We start from the raw sequence: 18,907 nt of genomic DNA on the forward strand, positions 1-18,907 counted from the left end.
CTATCACCCCTTGTTCAGGTTGTATGTTTACCAAGAGAGCTCTCCCCCTGATGATAATGGGTGATTGAGGGCAATTATGCTACCCACTAGGGATGTTAAAAATCGTGTAATAGGGTAACCATGTAACCACTGAAAAATCTCAGCAGTTACACAGTTACATGTGCGGCAGGCGCTGTGGTATAAAGCTTAAATAAGCTTTATACTACAGAGCCTGCAGCGAAACCTCCACAGGAGTGGGCCTGCCAGTCCTTGTCTGTCCAGCTCCCAGGAAGGATGCTTTGCTGTCTTGCTGCAGGTTGGGGGTTTGGGGAGGAGTTTTTTGCTTCTCACTCGTATGGTCCCCAACTGATTTTTTTTCTGGGGGTCAGTGACCCCTGACTCCAAAAAGGTTTCCCAGCCCTGCCATAAATAAAGAAAACATTGAAACCTTTTGTGTTGGACATAATATTTTACTTTGTTTAAAATGAAGATTGATAAGCTGCCATGAGAAAGTTAAAACGCTTAGTCTGTTTAATAATTTAAATTAAACCGTTCTCCCTAGCTGCAGCTGGTTCAGAAAATATGGTCACCGTACCCAGCCTGCACTGTCCCCCCTTCCCCCCCCCCCCCCCCCCCGCAGCACACTGATCTGTGAATAAGTTCAGTCTTTACACCACTTCAGAAAGGTTGCTGACCCCTGTTCTAGACTCATCTTTTGAAAGTGTTGTGCTGGTTTCCTTTGAGGATGAGGATTGATACATCTGATGGAGAGTGATCACTTTTTATATATATTGTTTGCCCACACATTATAATATTTTTGTTGTTTATCATGTGAGCAGGTAAATGGGACTGGGTCTTTGAGATACCATTCTGCAGGGTGGCTTCTGCTGCTGCATCATATCGTCTGCTTGGAGCCATAAGCTGTGATCACCCTCTGCAGTGAAAAGGTTTTAAAAGATGCCAATCTCTTGACCTTTCTTTGAGTAGTAGTAAAAGAACTTTTTGCCTGGAAGTGGAGCCTATATTAAATGGATAATATCCCAGTGTCTCCTCCCCATCCTTCCCAAGTAGCTTTTATAGGGTGAAGCAGAACTTAGCAGTCAATTTTCCAATTCAGTAGAGGGCAGTCTGGTACAGGAAGCCCTAAAATATTTGCTTTCAGGAGATGATGGTGAAGTGCATGCAGTGTCAAACATGCTGTAGACATTTAACCAAAAAGATATCATTCTGGCTACAACGAGCTTTATATGGTTTATTTGTAATGTTATAAGTCAAAGTAATGAAATGCTAACTTTATAACTAACCTTTACCCTTGTTTAGGTTAATAATACACAAAAGAGAGAGAGATGGAAATGGCAAATATTCATGTTAATTTTTCTTTTGCTGCTTCATTCTAAATGTAGTAAATTGCTGCTGCCAGGGTTTCTCTGGATTCAAAAGTCTTGAAGTTTTAAGTCTTAAACTGAGAAATGTGTCTGTCCTTGAATAAGGATTGAAAGAATATGCTAGTCTTAAACATAATAAAGCAAAAAAGACAGCTCTTCAGATGACGTTGGATTTCTGTTCACGCAGTAAGGGGGGTGATCACACTTTCCTGATTCAGTGTTTGGCTTTCCTGAGTTGTTCTGGTTTTCCTTCTGAATCAGTCCATCCCTAGCTAACAGGCCTCCTCACCTGTCTCATTTAAACATAACACTGAACTCCTCTGGAATGGTGAACATATTCAAATGTTCCTGTCACTTCTCAGTTCTTGAATCTGCTTTGCTAGAGGCAGCACTTCTGGTAGAATGACTAAACAACCAACCTCTTTACTATTCTAACTCATTCACCTTCTTTTAACAACTTTCCTTCCCTCCTATTCTCCTCTTAATGTTCCCCCTAATCTTTTTATCCATGTGCAGATTTATTTCCATCCATGTGTGGATTTCTTTTTATATGCACCAAGGCATGTGCACTACCAGTAGAAACAATAACCTAGCTGTGGATGCTCTGCTGATCAGCTGGATGGCCTTCGAATCTCTCCTGAGCAGCCACACAAGTGCCCAGCTTACAGAAAACACTGATCTTAATCCTTGAACTTTATCCTTATCACCATCTTGTGGCTTCCAGCATGGGATACTAGAATTACAGTTAATGTTGAATGCCAGGGACATCTGTGATCTAGTGGACCAAGCATAAGGTTCTGCAACTGTATGACCCTGGGCAAGTCAATTAAGCGATCTGTTTCCTCAGTTTATAAAATAGACTGGTACTGTGCTTTTGAGATGTAAAGATGAAAAGTACTGCTAAAATTACTCTGAGAAATAATTTATTGTAGCAGTTCTTATAATCATCTAATGGGACAACCCATTAGAGGATACTCTTAAAAATGAATTCATTGTACCTTGTCCTTCTTTCTGCATCTGGCTTGAATGGCACCCACCTTTTGTCTCCAAATATGTTTAGAACTATTGCAAGATCCAAGGAGCAGGGTCATTTGTGCATGTGTGTGCACAGTGCTTATTCTTAATGGTGGCCTCTAGGTGCTGGAGCAGATGTGAGGCAGTACAAATCACTGTGTGGGGAGGGAGATGCATGAGCATGCCCAAGGTAGAATCCCTGTTGGCTTTTAATGAGTTATGTGAATATGTGGAAGTTGGCAGTTCAGTAACTGGGGCCTAGCTGTAAGCAGTTGATGGGATGATCAAAATGGCCCACAGTAATGCTGGTAAACCACACACTGGTAAAATACACAGGGAAGGGCTGGAACTATAATTCATTCACAAGTTTGATACCCATGCTAATAGTTTAAATAAGATGGCTGGGACATTATCAACCTACCAAACAATGAAGGTGCCAATGGTTCTTTGTCTGTATAGTATCTGGTGTTAGTACTCTTCCTCTCTAATTGCCTACTAATGGTTCTTATCTGCCTCTTTTGACTATCCAGTCTTTAGGTGCTTATAGACTACAGTATTTGTTTTTCCTGTTACATTCCAGCTCAGTTTTCCCCTTGATATTTTTATACCCACTGCCTCTTCTTGTCCCCCCTCCCACAGTTTTTCCTTCTTCCCCCTCCCCTTTTCTTCTATTTATTTTAGTTCTGGACATCCAACACTCTGGTCATCTGAAGAAGTGGGCTGTGCCCACGAAAGCTCGTGATACCATCTACATGTTTTGTTAGTCTTTAAAGTGCTAGCAGAATATTTGTTGTTTTTTAACACTTCTTGCAGTTAACTATTTTTTCACAAGATGGTGCTGTGGAGTTTGCTCAATGTCAAAATACACTGATTGGAACAGAAAGGTGAAGCAGCTGATATCAAGGGGGCTCAGCATGAGAAGCTTAAGAGTTGCCCACGGTAAAATGCAGTACCTAGAATCAAGATTCAAGTAAAATCTGAACACTACTACTCATCTTTTCTACTAAATACTTATTTGTATAACTCTGGCCACTGTGTCACTGTGAGCAAAAGAATCCTGCAAATTCAGGGATTCCCTGTCACTGAAAAATCTCTGGATAGGAACTACTAAGGAAATGTGTTTTGTTCTTCCCTGTTCTGCTACCTTTGTGTCCCTTTCTCTTGTGTTGTTCTCTCTCTCCATAGCCAAATGGTCAACCAGCTGCTGCTCATAAAAAAGAGTGGCTAAAGGAATTGTGTGCCAGGAAAAAATATCGCTTAGTTAGTTTGGATAGTGGCAGGAGCAGCTGCCACTGTGATGGGATGATGAGGCCTCACCTGCCAGATCCAAATATTTTTCATTAAAGGAAGAGTAATTATGTTGCTGTTGATAGGATTCTTGGGCTCCAAATTAGAATCCCCCAATTAAGAAATTATTAGGAAAGTGGGGCCGTCAGCAGAATTTTGCTGATGGGTCAGACCCAGGATAACTCTTTCAGAAGATGAAGAATAATTTGGTCTGCATTATACCCAAGCACCTGGTTGAAAAGGGACCCTCCCCTGTCCTCCTTAGCCCAGTGAAAATGAATGAGTGTGTGAGGGTAGGGTAGAGCAAGGGACAGAAGTAAAGGGGATGAAGTGAGTGGGAAGGGGCCTCAGAGAAGGAGAGGGGCAAGAGTGTTTGGTTTTGTTAGGTCAGGAAATTGACAACCCTAGTTTGCTCATGTTTTATAAAGGTGAATAATTGGCTGAGATAATTATGTGCCTTTTGGTTTGTGTCCATTTGGTAGATACTGTTATGTGGAAGATGATTAATCATCATGATACAGGAAAAATGTGGCTGGCTTTTAAATAGCAAACATTTACTGTACATTCACCAGCATTTCTTTAATGAATTAAAATGGTCTCTCCTTTTTAAGCAGTGAAAGCTACTAGATCCTTCCATCACGCAGCCGTGCTGCATACTCGGTGATTAGAATTGATTGAATCTTGCACAGACAGACTCCGTCCTGGTTGGACTGCCTATTGCCTGCCAGGATTTAATGTCTGTTATTACCTCTGAAGCTGCTTCCCCTATTTCTCTCTTCACTACTTTGTAGGGGATTTGGGAATTTACATCATACATTCAATAGCCATTTTCCCTGGTATTTGGTCACCCTTCCCACTGGTGAGGAAAAGTGACCTCTTTAAGGAAATATTTTAAAAATCCTATTCACAGAGAAGCCTTCAATACTAACAAACCAGATAGCCCCTGCACTCTAACTTAATATTCTGGCAGTTTTGCCCGCCCACAACTCTACTAAGCTGTAAGTCTGACTCTTTTTCTAGCCACATTTCAACATGTTTATTAGGTAGTAACCCCAAGAGCCTGGCACAGTCGTGACTGCAGTTTGACTGGAACAGAAAACTAAGTAAAAGGCTGTCTGACAGATAATTCCATTTGCCACAGTCACAGCTGGGCCTCCAAGCCCAATGGACTCCCCTATCCATAACTACTAAAAAGGCCCACTCAATCCAGCGGTGGCTCAGAACTAATTAATGAACTGGCATTCATCTCTAGAAGAAATACAAGTAATGGGCATGTGGCTTTTGTCTTGGGCTCAATGTGGTCCTAGATGGCGGGGCAATAAGAACGGTTTGTTTGGGGTGGTGTGTTACCATTTATCTCCAATTAGGTACATTATTCTGCCTTGTCTGATGTGCTCCTTCCTTTTTCTTAAAGCAAAATAGCTAGCTCCTGCCCACATTACTAGTTGCCCTGCAGAACAGTGGGATCCAAACATCCATCTGGGCTAGATTTGGTTTCTGTTTTCCTGTCATTTCATAGATAACCCCAGTGCATTTTAAAGCTTCCGTACTGCCCCTTCTTTAAACTTAAGGAAAAGCCTCACTACATCGCCTCTAGTCTATTTGCTCCACTCCACAGCCTTCTCCCCTGCCTTCAAATTCTTGCTTTCCAGACAGGAACTACTGGGCTGTCTTTTATTCTGCAGTTATTGAAGATTATAAATGTCTCGTTTACCGATCTGAAGACCTGAGCATAGGAAACTCCCCCAAAAGATTAAGGGGAGCAATCCTGACAGGTCAAATGGAATCATTTATTTGCCTTGTGGATCACTTATCTGCAATTTCATTCTAGTCTCTGTCCCTCAAAACTAGAACTGTGAGGGGAGGAGGAAGAGATGGGAATACAGTTTTGTAGATTACCTGTCATTAAATTCTCAATAGCTGTCATTTAAACTCTCAACAGCTATATGCGGCCCTCTCTTTATACTGTAGGATGGGTTAATGGGCTTAAAGCCCACTCTGTCTTTCAAGGGGGAAAAAAATAATACCGCTGCAGTCTTTGTTCTGTCCCTCTCCTGTGTATATGAGGAGTGATGTGGAACTTGGTGCAGTCTGGTCACGAACTGTTAGCAATTTTGCTGAAGCACTGCAGCATCCCATAGTTGGCAGCGCTATTAGAGGAAATATGTTGCAGCTAATAGCTGCTGGGCCCTGCTCCCTTTGTGCTGTACACTGGGCAAATAAGGTCCCTCACACTTGCTCTCCCGCACCCCAAGGGAAAAAAAACCTTGATTATCCTCCACATTCAGATTTTCTACTCCTGCTGCTGCCATACATAAAAACACTGCAAACTCAAGGGCCCAATCCTGCAAGCTGCTGAATACCCTCTATGCATATGGTGCTTTGCAGGATCTGGCCCTAAGACACCTCCACAGTTCTTTGTAAAAAAAGAAACTAAACGCATGGATCAATGTACACTAACATAATCTTGAGGCGAAGTGGCCTGGTGCTAATAAATCATCTAGACCAGTGGTGGGCAATCGGCAGCCCGTGGGCTGCATGTGGCCCATCAGGGTTCTACGTGTGTCCCCCAAGACATTTTGTTTTCCTACCTGTATTACTAAAGCAATATGAAGTGAGGTGTGTGCTGATTACATACAGCATTGACGGTGAGAAACATGTGCTCCCTCTGCTTCCAGTCAGAGCACTGCTATGGTCTAGTCGGCACCCCTCACAAATTCTAGGTACAGTAGACTTCCGATAATCCGGGACCTAGGTGGTGCCGGATTATCAGATATGCCGGACTATCAGGAGGTACTATAAACTGGTTATATATATACTGTATACATTATATACTGTATATAAAGTGTTCCTAACCCTTTTTATTGTACATACTGTATACAGAATACTGTAAAGTTTTAGTTTTATTAAGCCTTTTTTACCCTTTTTGCTCAGTTCAGCTGCTGCTGCTGTTACCTTGTGACTCATTTTTTGCTAAAGCTCACTCACTAGGCTCTTGCCATTTTGATGCCGGACTATCAGGAGTGCCGGACTATTGGATGCCGGACTATTGGAGTTTTACTGTACATAAGCGCAGTTAGCAAAACTACCCTATCCCGGGAAACCATCTTTGTTACGACAGTCTTGTGACCCTTGGAGATGAAGGAGGGCCACTCATGCAGCCTGTTCATTAGCCTGGGTTGCCTATTGCTGAACTAGACCATAACTAATATCAGCCCTGGAGGATAGGAGTTAACCGTAAGAAGGAAAGTCGGACTGTATTGTTCCACTCTGGGCTGCATGTAAATACGGGTGTCACATACAAGTCTAGGCTATAGATTGTATGACTGCCTCATGTTTATACTTTGGGCTTTTTTTCTTATGAGAGTGCACCTCTTAGGTTCAGTGGTTGGGATGAAAACTCTTTTTTTTAATTGTTTTTTGTTTCTCTTAGCAGAGGTTCAGAGAGTTAATCCGTGACCTGTGTGCTGCTTATGCTTGGTGCCAGAGACGATTGTAATACTCATTTCCAATCTAGTTGTTGAGTCCATTTCCTTTCTGGCCTATGAACATACTGTATCTTAGGTAACTATTGGCTCCTGCTTTCCTGCATTATTCTTTGATTAGACTTCAGGGAGGAAATGTGCGTTCATTCTTCAAAATGAGAAATAATTCAGGAAATTTCCATTGTATTCTTTGGTACTGACATGAGGTGTTACATCTCTAATGCATCAGGCCTGGCACATCATGCAGTGCTTTCTAGTGTTGTTCTTTAGTTACCTTAATCCTGTTTGCAGTGTTTGTTGGAGCCGTGTTGCTCCCAGGATATGAGAGACACCACCAGGTGGGTGAGGTAATATCCCTTTATTCCCAGACCTGAAGAAGAGCTCTGTATAAGCTCAAAAGTTTCTCTCTTACCAGCAGAAGTCTAGTAAAGTGCATTACCTCACCCATCTTGCCTTAATACTGCTAATTCTAGATGCTTTATGGCTTGTCGTTGCATTCTGTACAGTTGTCTGGAGTTGATCTGCTTGTACCTTAAGTTCTTCTATTGCTATTACATAAACATTCTGAAAAGGTCAGATTGATTCATCAAAAAAACTATTGTCTGCCAATGTGCTTGGCTATGATGGACAATCTGACCTTTTTCCATCTTGTAGCCTGTTACAGCATTTGGAATAAACACAGGAGGCACTCGGAGAGTGAGACGGAGTCTGATTTCCAGGACTTTGTGTTATGTCTGCTTTGATCAATGCAGCTCGGAAAATAGCAGGTGCAAGCTGTAAAATGGGAAAGGGAAACATAAAGGCAATATGTTCAAGGAGTTTTTTCAGAACCATGAGACAGAATTTAATACTAGTTTTCTTGCTGTCCTTGTTCTTATAGACACAAGGCGTAGTAAGTTGCTCAATGAGAGGTTCATTAGAATGCTCTGGGTGTTGGGAGATGAGACCCTAGTTAGGGTTTGAAGTGTAGGCATTGTCCTTCACTTTCTAGGTGCTAAATTGTGTTCTGTGTTAAAAAAAAACCCATTGGTTCACGCCCTCCATGGAATTTGAAGTCAGTGGTGCTTTGAGAATTTATGTATAACAGTTGGCACAAAGAGTGTCCCCAATAGTCTCTCTACTCCAGAAGCCAAGTGAGTTGTTTTTGTAAAACATTCAATCTCAGACTTACTACAGGTTGAACCTCTCTGTTCTGGGACTCTCTGGTCCGCCAGCATCTGTGGTCAGGCAGCCTTGGGACAGTGGAGCCTAGCAGCCTAGGACTTGCTGAGGAGCTGGGAGCTTGCTGGCCCAGGGGCAAGGGAGTCTGGTGATTTGCTGACAGATCCTGGGAGAGCCTGGAGTCTGTCAGCAAGAGGGGCCAACCTCCCAAGGTCCAGGAAACTCCTTCCTTTGGGGCCGATCAGATCCAGAGGGTGCCAGATCAGGGAGGTCCAACGTGTAACAAGGATTCAAAAGTGGGTCTTGCAAGCTGACTTCTTAATTGCTTTAGTCATGGGGAGGTAGCGAGTAGACTCAAAGAGTAGGACTCGGTGGTTTTCCACTACGGTGACATTTTCTTGAGCTCCTTGGCTCTGGTTTTCTATAGCTCAGTTGTTGACTTGTCAAGTACATTTGTTAAAAATGAAACATGTTGGATCTTTGTTAATGGGAAAGACGCAGAAAGCTCTAGCTCTTCTACCACTCGTAGCTTGCTTGCCATTTTACAAAGCATCCACTCCCGCTCCCTGGAAACTTTTTATCTAACAAGTTAGATAATCTTGAGTGTTGTGTTGACTAGAAGTCTGTTGGGAGAGGAGTGCTTAGGACGATAGCGTTCTTGGTTACTACATTTTGATACTGGTCTGTCACTTTAAATCGAATTGGCTTTGTCTTAGCTGGGCTCAGCGTGTGCATGGGATGTTTCCTCTTAAACAACGCTCTTATCCAACCCCAGGCAACTCCATGATATTATACATAAACCAGAGTAGGTGGTAGGGATGTAAAATCCCGTTTAATCAGTTAACCGGTTCAATGTTATGTCTAATCAGTGAAGCACTTAAATGGAAGCAGGCAGAGGCTGCTCCAGCGAGGCAAGGCCTGCTGTGAGTGAGGACTGCTCCAACTGGACTGGAATGCTCCCCATCCATGGTACCAAACCGTGGGCCTGGCCCCCACCTGCTTTGGCTAACCATTCATATCCCTAGTAGCAAGGTTGGTTGGTCTGAGGAGATTAATTTGGGTTGCAGTAGGTTGCAACAGCCTCTATTTTCACACAGTGGGTGGCCATCTTACTGACAATGATAGGGGTCATTGTTTTATGACCTAGTTGGCAAATGGGAATGAATACACGTGAACAGCAATGCATCAGCAGAACTTACCTGCCAAAAATGTTAAAACCCACTCAGTGCTAGACTTAGAGATGTGTAAATAACTTGGTTGGGATTTCTGATATTAAAGCTGGCTTACAGGAGATGTCACAAATGTCACTTCCGGTAGATTTAAGGATGCCACTTCCAGTACAACTGAAAATCCAGTTGAGTTTAGCCATTGCAAAAACCATGTCTTCTCATGTAAACCTTTAAGATGCTGCCTGAGCTGACTGGATGTAGCTTTCTTGGCAGACACTATAGACATTTTCTGTAAGCTCAGCAGATATGCCCCATTCTTTGAAGCCTGCATGAACTCCTAACTGGCAACCTACATTATTCATTTGCCTTGAAAGTAAATTATATCTGTGTACCCTGTCAAGGTAGGTTATAGCGCCTGGGATTCTTTGCCATTCTTGAGGTCATTAAAGCACACGGAGGCCATGTTCCTCATTCCTGTAACACCTGTAAGAGCCTGAATCTCAAACCAAATTGACAGCTGCTCCATCTGTTGCTGATCTCCATTCTCATTCACATCAATATGTGCTGCATTCAGTAGAAACCCTTTTAAAATCAACAACCTATTTAGCTTCAGGGCCGTAGCTTGTATAGTGTGTGACTAAAATACAGGGAACTGTCGTGAGTGCTCTGTGACTTTTTATTACTGCAAAAATCTTGCTTAAATTATGGCTGGAGCATGACTGATTAGTACAGGAAAAAGCTTCACTGCTGTAACTTTTTCCCCCTTTTTGCCTGACAGAGTGAACCCTGAAGCACTTTTCAGAGAAATCCAGACCATTAACCATTCTAAGACTCTGCCATTTTAAATTCCATGCATCCTGAACTGGCACAGCTGATACTATAGATATTCTGATGTGCTCTTGATCCATTTAGCATCACAGGGTTCATGGTGCCTGGCTATGCACAGTACCAGAACAGATCCCGAAGGGTATGTCTACACTACCCCGCTAGTTCGAACTAGCGGGGTAATGTATGCATACCGCACTTGCTAATGAAGCCCGGGATTTGAATTTCCCGGGCTTCATTAGCATAAGCGGGGAGCCGCCATTTTTAAATCCCCGCTGCTTCGAACCCCGTGCAGCGCAGCTACACGGGGATCGAACTAGGTAGTTCGGACTAGGTTCCTATTCCGAACTACCGTTACTCCTCGTGAAATGAGGTGTACCGGTAGTTCGGAATAGGCACCCTAGTCCGAACTACCTAGTTCGAGCCCCGTGTAGCCGCGCTGCACGGGGTTCGAAGCAGCGGGGATTTAAAAATGGCGGCTCCCCGCTTATGCTAATGAAGCCCGGGAAATTCAAATCCCGGGCTTCATTAGCAAGTGCGGTATGCATACATTACCCCGCTAGTTCGAACTAGCGGGGTAGTGTAGACATACCCTAAGTTAGTAAAAATCTTCTTTTCTATACCCTATCCTGTCTGAATGGAGCTAGTGGTGAATGATCAGTCACTGATACATGTGAGCCATTAGTTTGGTGGTGCTGGTTGGAGTTGGAAGAAAAGGGGGGGTAAGGAACTAGGTTTGCCATATATTCATGGCACATGAGAAATCTTAAGGTGTGCCAGCATGAGCAGGCCATCTTGCCTCTGGGGTTTGTAGGAATTCAGTGGAGACAGCACAGTCTATCCTTAAGGAGTGGGAAAAGTGCAGCTGTAACAGGTATGGGGGGGCTGAAACACAAATAATCCAGATCTGACATAGATATGTTGTCTGTCTCATATGACAGCTGTTTGTCTCATATGACAACAGTACAGAGAGCATTTTGGGGGTGGAAGGGAGGAAGGAGGATTTGGGATGTGGATCTGAAATTTACTTCAAAAGGTCCTAGCTTCTGGATTCAAGCCGCTTCTGAATTCTAATTCTAGATCTGACCCCAGACATCTTTTGTGACATTGGGCACAATTCTCTGCTTCAGTTTTCTTTGGCCATAAAATGGAGTTTCTTCTTACCAAGCTGACTGGAGTTGGATGGTTAAATTGTTTGCAATGCAGTAAGTCCTAAGTAAACTGGAGAATTTGCCAAACCACGGGTGGTCAATATTGTCTAGCAGCATTACCAACACTTCCACTGCTCACTCAGCTCTTAGAAGACATTTAGGGGTAAATTAAAGCTAAATAACAGCACAGAACACTGAGAGCCAAGACTGGTGGCTATAAACAAACTTAATGGGACTGCGAGAAACTTGGCCACACCCATGCTAAGTGGATATCCAGCTAACTAAAATCATGCTGGTGCATGGATGATGCCGGGCAAGAGAGGTTCATCCTGTAGCTTCATGTTCCCCTTAGGACTGGAAAGTGGCGTTTCCCCTTAGGGACCCGAGAGTGTGATAGGAACTTATCCAGTGAATGGATCAATCACTTGTATTATGTTTTAAAGAATGTTATATCCCCTGGGGAAATTATTTGATCCAGTAAAAATTCCTGAAATTTGGAGTGCCTCATACTAATTGTCAGCCTCCTCCTTTCCCCACTCTCTGCCCCTTTTTCCCACAGCCAACTACCGCAGGAACTGGAGAATGATTCTACTCTGTAAAATGTCTGTGAACCGAGAGGGAGGGAGGCTGCCATCTGCAGCTCTCAGTATTTCAAAATTTCAAATATTTCATACAAAGAAGAGTCAGGTTGCTTCCCTGTCTCCCCTGGCCTTGGACAGATGCCTCTGTCTGAGAAGTGACCGTAAAGAGGGTCAGTTCTTAGTCAGATTGTTGACATTCACGGCAAGCCTAACTTGATTTTGAAAGCTGCATGGATAAGATGTTCAGAAGCTATAACAGACCCTGCAGGGTCAGCTGGTCAGACAACTTCATTCCATAGCTGTTGGCCTGTGGACAGAGCAGTCTACACCAAGAACTTCCTTCCATAATTCACCCTATAGGATACTGGAGGTGATAAAGTTCCTGCTGTCTTCTGGCCTATTGCAGGCAATCTCCTCTGGCTGTAAATGTGTATTTCCCCACTATAGTACTATCTCATTTCCCCCCGCCCCATGAGGATTTTTCCTTTTCTCTGCTGCTTGCTAAGGATACTCAGGAGTGCAGGCATATTGCTTGCCATTTAATGTCACTGAATTGCTTCCCTGAGATGCAGACTTGACTCTTAAAACCACAGCATACTGTCTTTTGTTTAGTAGTGGCCAGCTCCATTTAAAAACCTAATCAGATCCTGCATAGATTGTGGCAGAAAATGTGGTTTATAATTGATAGTGTTAACCTGTCCTGGATTTGCATTTTCTGAAATGCTCAGCTCTCTTCTGAGGGCTGGTCTATCTGGGGAAATCTACCATGGTAGTTATAGTGATACAGTTTCCTATGTAGATACACTTATTTCAGAATAAATGGCTCTTTCTGGTTTAGCTTGTTACTGTGCATAATTATATATATCCCTGAATAAGCAAGCCCTAAGAGGCCTGTGCTTTAGGTGGCTTGTATTAACATTTCCTAATGGCCTTGTGTTTCTTTCCACACTAGCTATTCTCCCATCAAAGCTGAAGCTGTTCAGACATTTGTATAGCCTGGTGAGTAAGAATCTAATATTGTATATACATAAATGTTTGTGAGCAGGGCTTGAATTGAATAAAAATGAGACAAAAAGACATTCTTGCCCTTTAGGAGCACCTAGAGCAGGGGTGAGCAAAATGGCCTCCACGGGCTGCATCTGGCCCATTGAGGCCTTGCTGTTCCCCCGCCACAGGCCAATCAAGGCCCGGGGGCGGAGTGAGCGCATGGAGTCTCGTCCCACCCTGCCCCTGTCCTGCAAGGAGTGCAGGGTGCTTAGAAGTGCCATAGGGCGAGAGGAGAGTTTGCACGCTCCCTCAGCCCCCGAACCCTGATTGGCTTGGGGGTGTGCAAAGTCTCCTCCCACCCTGCCAGGGGCTCAGCACTTAAAGTCAACCTGCCAGCTGCTGCTCAGCTGGTGGGTGACTCTAAGTGTGGCACTCCCTTGTAGGGCGGGAGCAGGGGGAAGCACACAAAGTCTCCCACCACCAGGGGCACAGGTACCTAGAGGGAACTGCCAGCTGTTCAGAACAGCTGGCAGTTCTGTTGGGGGGAGGGGGCAACAACTTTGTGCACTCCCCCTCCCCCAGACCAGTCAGGATCTGAGAGTGGGGAAGCACAGATATGTCCTGGCCCCACCCCTTCTGCCTGAGGCCCTGCCCCTTCTGAAGTGGCCCCAGTCAAAAATTATTGCCCACCCCTGACCTAGAGGCTCTAAATGAAGCAAGGGATCTATTATGCTACCTGCTGTAGATTAGAGACAGTAAGCACAGCCCTTGTCCTGAAGAAATCAGTTTCCTGAAATTAAAAAAAAAAAAAAATCAGGTTTTTGCCCTTGAAATGTATAAACACTTGAAGCAAAGGCTATAAGAGGTGTGGCTCACCTACAGAATGTTGGTGTTGAAGCTTGAGGACAATTAAATATTTGTATTAAGTCTGGTTTACAACTTAAAATGTAGACCTAGCAATGTCGCATAGCACTGTCGCTACGCCGACCTCACTGCCACTATAGACCCAGCTATGTCCACAGAAGAATGCTTGTTGAGCTAGTTATCCCACTTGGGGAGGTGAATTACCATCAGTGACAGGAAAAAACCCTTCCATCTGTGTAGGGAGCCTACAGCTACAGGTTCCTCCAGCATGGCTGCGGCGCTCGTAGTGTAGACTGCTGATTTATTTGAATGGAAATATCCTGCTAATGTGCTTAATCAGATGTCTGAATAGCCTAGAAGTCAGAGATGGAAAAAAGACTCCTTGGGTCACTGTGTCCATCTCCTAGTGTCACACAGAACTATTCCTTACTGTCTCTCTCCTGCTGACTTGTAATGTCCCTAGCATTAGGGTTCACATTCTGAGTGACCTCAGATAAGTCACTAGTTGCTCTGTGTTTCAGTTCCTCACCTATAAAATGGGGATTATAAATGTCCCTTCTTAAGATTGTTGGGAGTATAAATGTCACCAATTGTGTGGCAGTCAAATAATATAGGTGCCACACTTGATTGGGAAAGAGTGTGTAAGTACCTTAGAGTAAAGGCAAGTTGAGAACATCCATTTACTTTCAAGTTCATGGTGATACCACACTCTGGAGCCTTAGCAAGCTGTTAAAATTCTTTAATTTTTCTAGCTGAAAATAACTTGCTTTCTTTCCCTAGTGGCTATATTCCCCTGGCTGTCTTTAAATTGGATCCAACTATTTGTAATATTCACTAACTTTCCCCCAGAGACAGACTGACTGAACAGTTGGGCTTAGAACAACATAGTGTAAACATATTAAAAATTAAGCTTCAGGCTAATTGTGCCCTGGGATACATGCATGCAGTTCTTGTTAAAATCAATGGAAGCTGCACACATGCACTTGCCTGCTTTCAAATATTTTTCATAACCCATTGGGTAATAGACTATGCTCTTGATTTTGATACTCTGTGAAAACCCTTATATGTTCCCACTGAAATGTAAGAGAGCCTATTTTAGAAGTTAGTTACAGATTGAGTCATTTGAATTTGGATCAAGTCACAAATTGTCCCTGCTTCTTGTGTATCGAATAGTGTCATAACCCCAATGAGACATAATTCCCAGGTAACTCTGCTAGAAATATTTCTCTCTGGAATAAGAGGTTATAAAAAGATGATGTCGTTATTCTCACTGTCTCTTGTCCCCCGGCTCCCCCTTCCACAGACTGCATGTTACATTTATTTCACACGGATCATTCCAATTCTTATCAGGTTCGCTGTTCCAGTGGAACTGGCTCTGCCAGGTATCTTACGGCCAAGGGAAAATTTATCCACTCTATGAATCTCTCTCACACATTCATTTTTAACTGTATCTAAATAAAAAATCAGAGGTGCTTTTCCACTTTGCAATATACTGTCTCAGAGCCTACTTCTGAGGTTTAATTCTTGCCAGCCTGGAGCACTGATACTCCTAAAGGCATGGGGGAAGGGAAGAGGCTAGTAGTTTTTTAAGTTTCATGCTTGTCTTGCAAGGCTCCTGGATTATACGTGAGACGTCTGAAAGTAATTGCATTATCGCATTTTTGGTTTTTGACTTTAAAATATCTGAAGAAAATTAATCAAGAGTGTACAAAGGAAGAAAAATAGGCTCTGGGTTGCCCTGTGGTAATTGAGACCCCACGGAGCCAGTCAAATGAGCTTTCACTTCTGTATCTACAGACTCTATTTGTTTAGTGACTTCAAAATACATGGTTTCTTAAAGTCTAATCTAAGCAACCATGCAGGGCGTTTTGGAATATATTAACTGCTGGTGGTGCCAAACGACTTAGGGGGAGTCTTTTTCTCTTAAAGCAAAGCCTTGCTGTAGTTGTTTAAAAGCACTAAAATGTCATTGAGACTTCAAGCTATATTTAAAATGACAGGGAACTCAGTAAAATCAGTGAGCTAACATTCGTTTTCCAAGGACTAACACCAGGGGGAGGGCAGGGAAGGAACACACTTTGTTATATTTCAAACCTAGTAAAGGGGTCTTGGCCACTAAATATTGCATCCTATGAATGAAGGTATAGTAATGTGTTCTGACAATATGGGGTCACAAGAACAATCTTCAATTTCCTGTTTTACTTGCAGCTGTTGGATGAAATGGCAACACTTGTACAAATTTTATCCGGCTTCAGGTAACACTTACCTACATCTCTCTCGGGACATTGCAGATGACTTGAAGATGGAAGCTGTGTAAGAACCTCTTCCTCTTCCTCATTGGCTTTGACAACCTAGTATTAGAAAGACAGGCAGTTTGCACTTTTCTTCTGAGGAGATTTGTTTCTCCCCTCCCCCAACATTTCAGGTCAGCTGTGCATGCAAAAATAGAGTTAGACTCAAATTCAGTAGCTGTCTGAACCACTAAAGAAGCTTGTGATACACCTATGCACCTCAGAACTGGATATTATAGAAGATTGCACAAGTTAGTAGGATACATAATGGTGCAAAGAATGACATGCATACATTTTTGTCCTAAACCTTCAAGTTTATAAACTCCAAAGGCATGTGTACACCACAGGCTGAGTTGTGATGCTCTTCTGGCAGACATATTTACGCTAATGTTCCATGGATTATCATGGGTAAAAATTGCCAGGTAGGTATTGTGGTACAGACTGAAGCATGGGCTAGTCACAAAAGTGCATCACAGGGGTCCCTGCTGTGCTTGTGAAGCCCATGCTGCCACATGGACATGGCTGTTTTTAGCAGTGCTAGCACCGGTATCTGTCCTACAGGTGTACCTGTGGGTGCAGCATAAGCATGCCCTAATTTTGAGGTGCTGAGCAACCGAAGGCCTATGAATTTCCACTGGAGCTGAATGCTCAGCACCTTTGCAAATCAGGCCCTAGATGAAAAAGGTGATCTCTTCCCTTCCTCCTCCCTTCTCCCCATCTCACCCCTCCCTCTCCACTCACACACAATATGCCTTTGGTCAAATGTTGCTCTGTTCTAAAACAGTGCTGTTAGATGTGCATGACATACCAAGATGAAATATCGGCTTGATTTATTGCTGTGGCTTCATAGCCTTATAAAGATGACTGAAAAGGCTAACAGCTCTCACTTTCTGTAAACTATTGCCCAAATTCATCCCGTCAGCTTCAAGGTATCTGATTATCCTGGACATCTCTCTTAAAATCTTGCTGACACAGCCCTGACCAGTGGCATTGCTGGGTTTCCTCATGTCCCTACATATTCCAATAAAACACAGGCGGGTGGGTGGTATGGCTACTATATGCCCCTCTCTTGTTTTGTGCTTGTTTGAGACTACTTACTGTGCTGACAAGGCATCCAGACCTGAACCTGATTCTAAAGTGGCTGCGTTGGACTTGGAGAGATGGTGTTTTTGTGGTGGTGGTGTTAGGCAAGTATAGCGTTGATCTTGAAAAAGAGTCACTGTGGGGCATTGCCCCATTGTAATAACTTTTAACTGTGCTCTTTTTCCTGCTTATTAATGCTTACATAGGGAAAGCGTTCTCTGCCTGAGTTGAGCAAGGTTTTGGGGAATTAAACCCAAAAATCCAGCTGCCATGTCACATCCCACTGATGGAGGTAGAATTAACTTGAGCCAACCCGTGGAAAATCCCTAACTCTGCTATGGGAGTGGAGGAGGAGTTTGTTGACCTCCAGCTCAAGGGTCAGAGGTTACAAGAGCCAGCTCAGCTCACCTGACTTGTCTTATAGCAATGGTTCTCAAACTTTTTCTTTTCTTTCCTTTACTTGAAAATTGCTGACCACTTAATACTCTTTCCAAATGTTGTTTGTACCAGTAGCTAACTATTGTAAAGGGCATTGGATAAGAGTGCTATATTAAAATCCCTTAATAATAGTTAACACTTTTTTTCTTCTACAGATAAAAGCATGCAACTCATATTTTAATATCAGTAGGGGTCTCTCCCCTGACACAGCAGCCACAGAGCTCACGTTGGGAAAAGGGGTGGGAATGTCTCTCACTGGCAGCCACAGCGCTGGAGCTGGGGAAAGTCACCTCTTTCTCTGGCTACTGCATCCCTGCACATCCCGGTTTCCCCCCACCCCACTTTTCTTCCCACTGTCCCTTTCCTCCTATTTCCTTCACCTCAACCCACTGCCCCCTCTTATATGTCCCATATTCCCTCCAGGCCACCACCTCGCCTTCCATGTCAGGATCCAGGGCCCAACCACCTACTTCATGGAGTCTCACCTGTAAGCCACTAATTAGGTAGGCAACTCTTCAGTCTCTTGTGTGCAAATGCCCAGATGTGCACCTTAGAGAGAACTAACCATGGGCCACCTGACCAGAGCTCATGGGCTACAGTTTGAGAACATCTGTCTTATACTATATAATGAATGCCGTGTTCTTCCAGGCGTTCTGATTGGCCCCTTGGCCTGACATGCTTCCCCTGTGCTGTTCTCGTCATCCAGTAGAGAGTTGCCAGAGCACCTGAGGTGTGACTCTTCCGCTCTGCCGAGAGGCTGAGCATGTAGCCTTGATAGTGCAGCCCTGAGCAAGTGTCTGATCCGGGTAGCTGAACTTCTCTCCATGCCCCTTATTCCTTGCCAATACCCAGAGTTTTGTACTCCCATAGATGGCCAAGCACAAAGGCAGTTACAAATGAGATCAGAATTCTCCCGGCAAGAGTTGCAGTCGGGAATAATCACAAATAAAACTGGATCTCAACACAAGCCACCACCTCCCCTGTCTAGTGTGACAGTCTCGGGGCTAAGGTTCAGAAATTCTTCTAATTTTCGGTAATGGAACTTGTCATAAATTCATCAGGTTGAAATGTACTTGAATGTAATTTTAATTGGTACAAACTCGGTGGCCTATAATTTAGTGCTCCATATTCATCCTGTTCTGAATTATTTCTCATAAACGGGGTGCGGGTGGGATGGGGAGGGTAGCAAGGAACGCTTTGCTGTATT

At 43.6% G+C, this 18,907-nt stretch overlaps 1 protein-coding gene across 1 annotated transcript in view; it reads left to right on the top strand.

Moving 5' to 3' along the window:
* The first annotated feature begins 13,020 nt into the window (after nucleotides 1-13,020).
* Nucleotides 13,021-18,907, top strand: part of NCS1 (neuronal calcium sensor 1) — a 164,349-nt gene continuing 158,462 nt past the window's right edge. The window contains exon 1 of the mRNA XM_075905251.1: nucleotides 13,021-13,036. The gene's annotated coding sequence lies outside the window, so the exon portion shown is untranslated. The remainder of the gene's footprint in view (nucleotides 13,037-18,907) is intronic.

Source organism: Pelodiscus sinensis, chromosome 22, assembly GCF_049634645.1.
Source record: "Pelodiscus sinensis isolate JC-2024 chromosome 22, ASM4963464v1, whole genome shotgun sequence".
NCBI classification, from domain to species: domain Eukaryota; kingdom Metazoa; phylum Chordata; order Testudines; family Trionychidae; genus Pelodiscus; species Pelodiscus sinensis.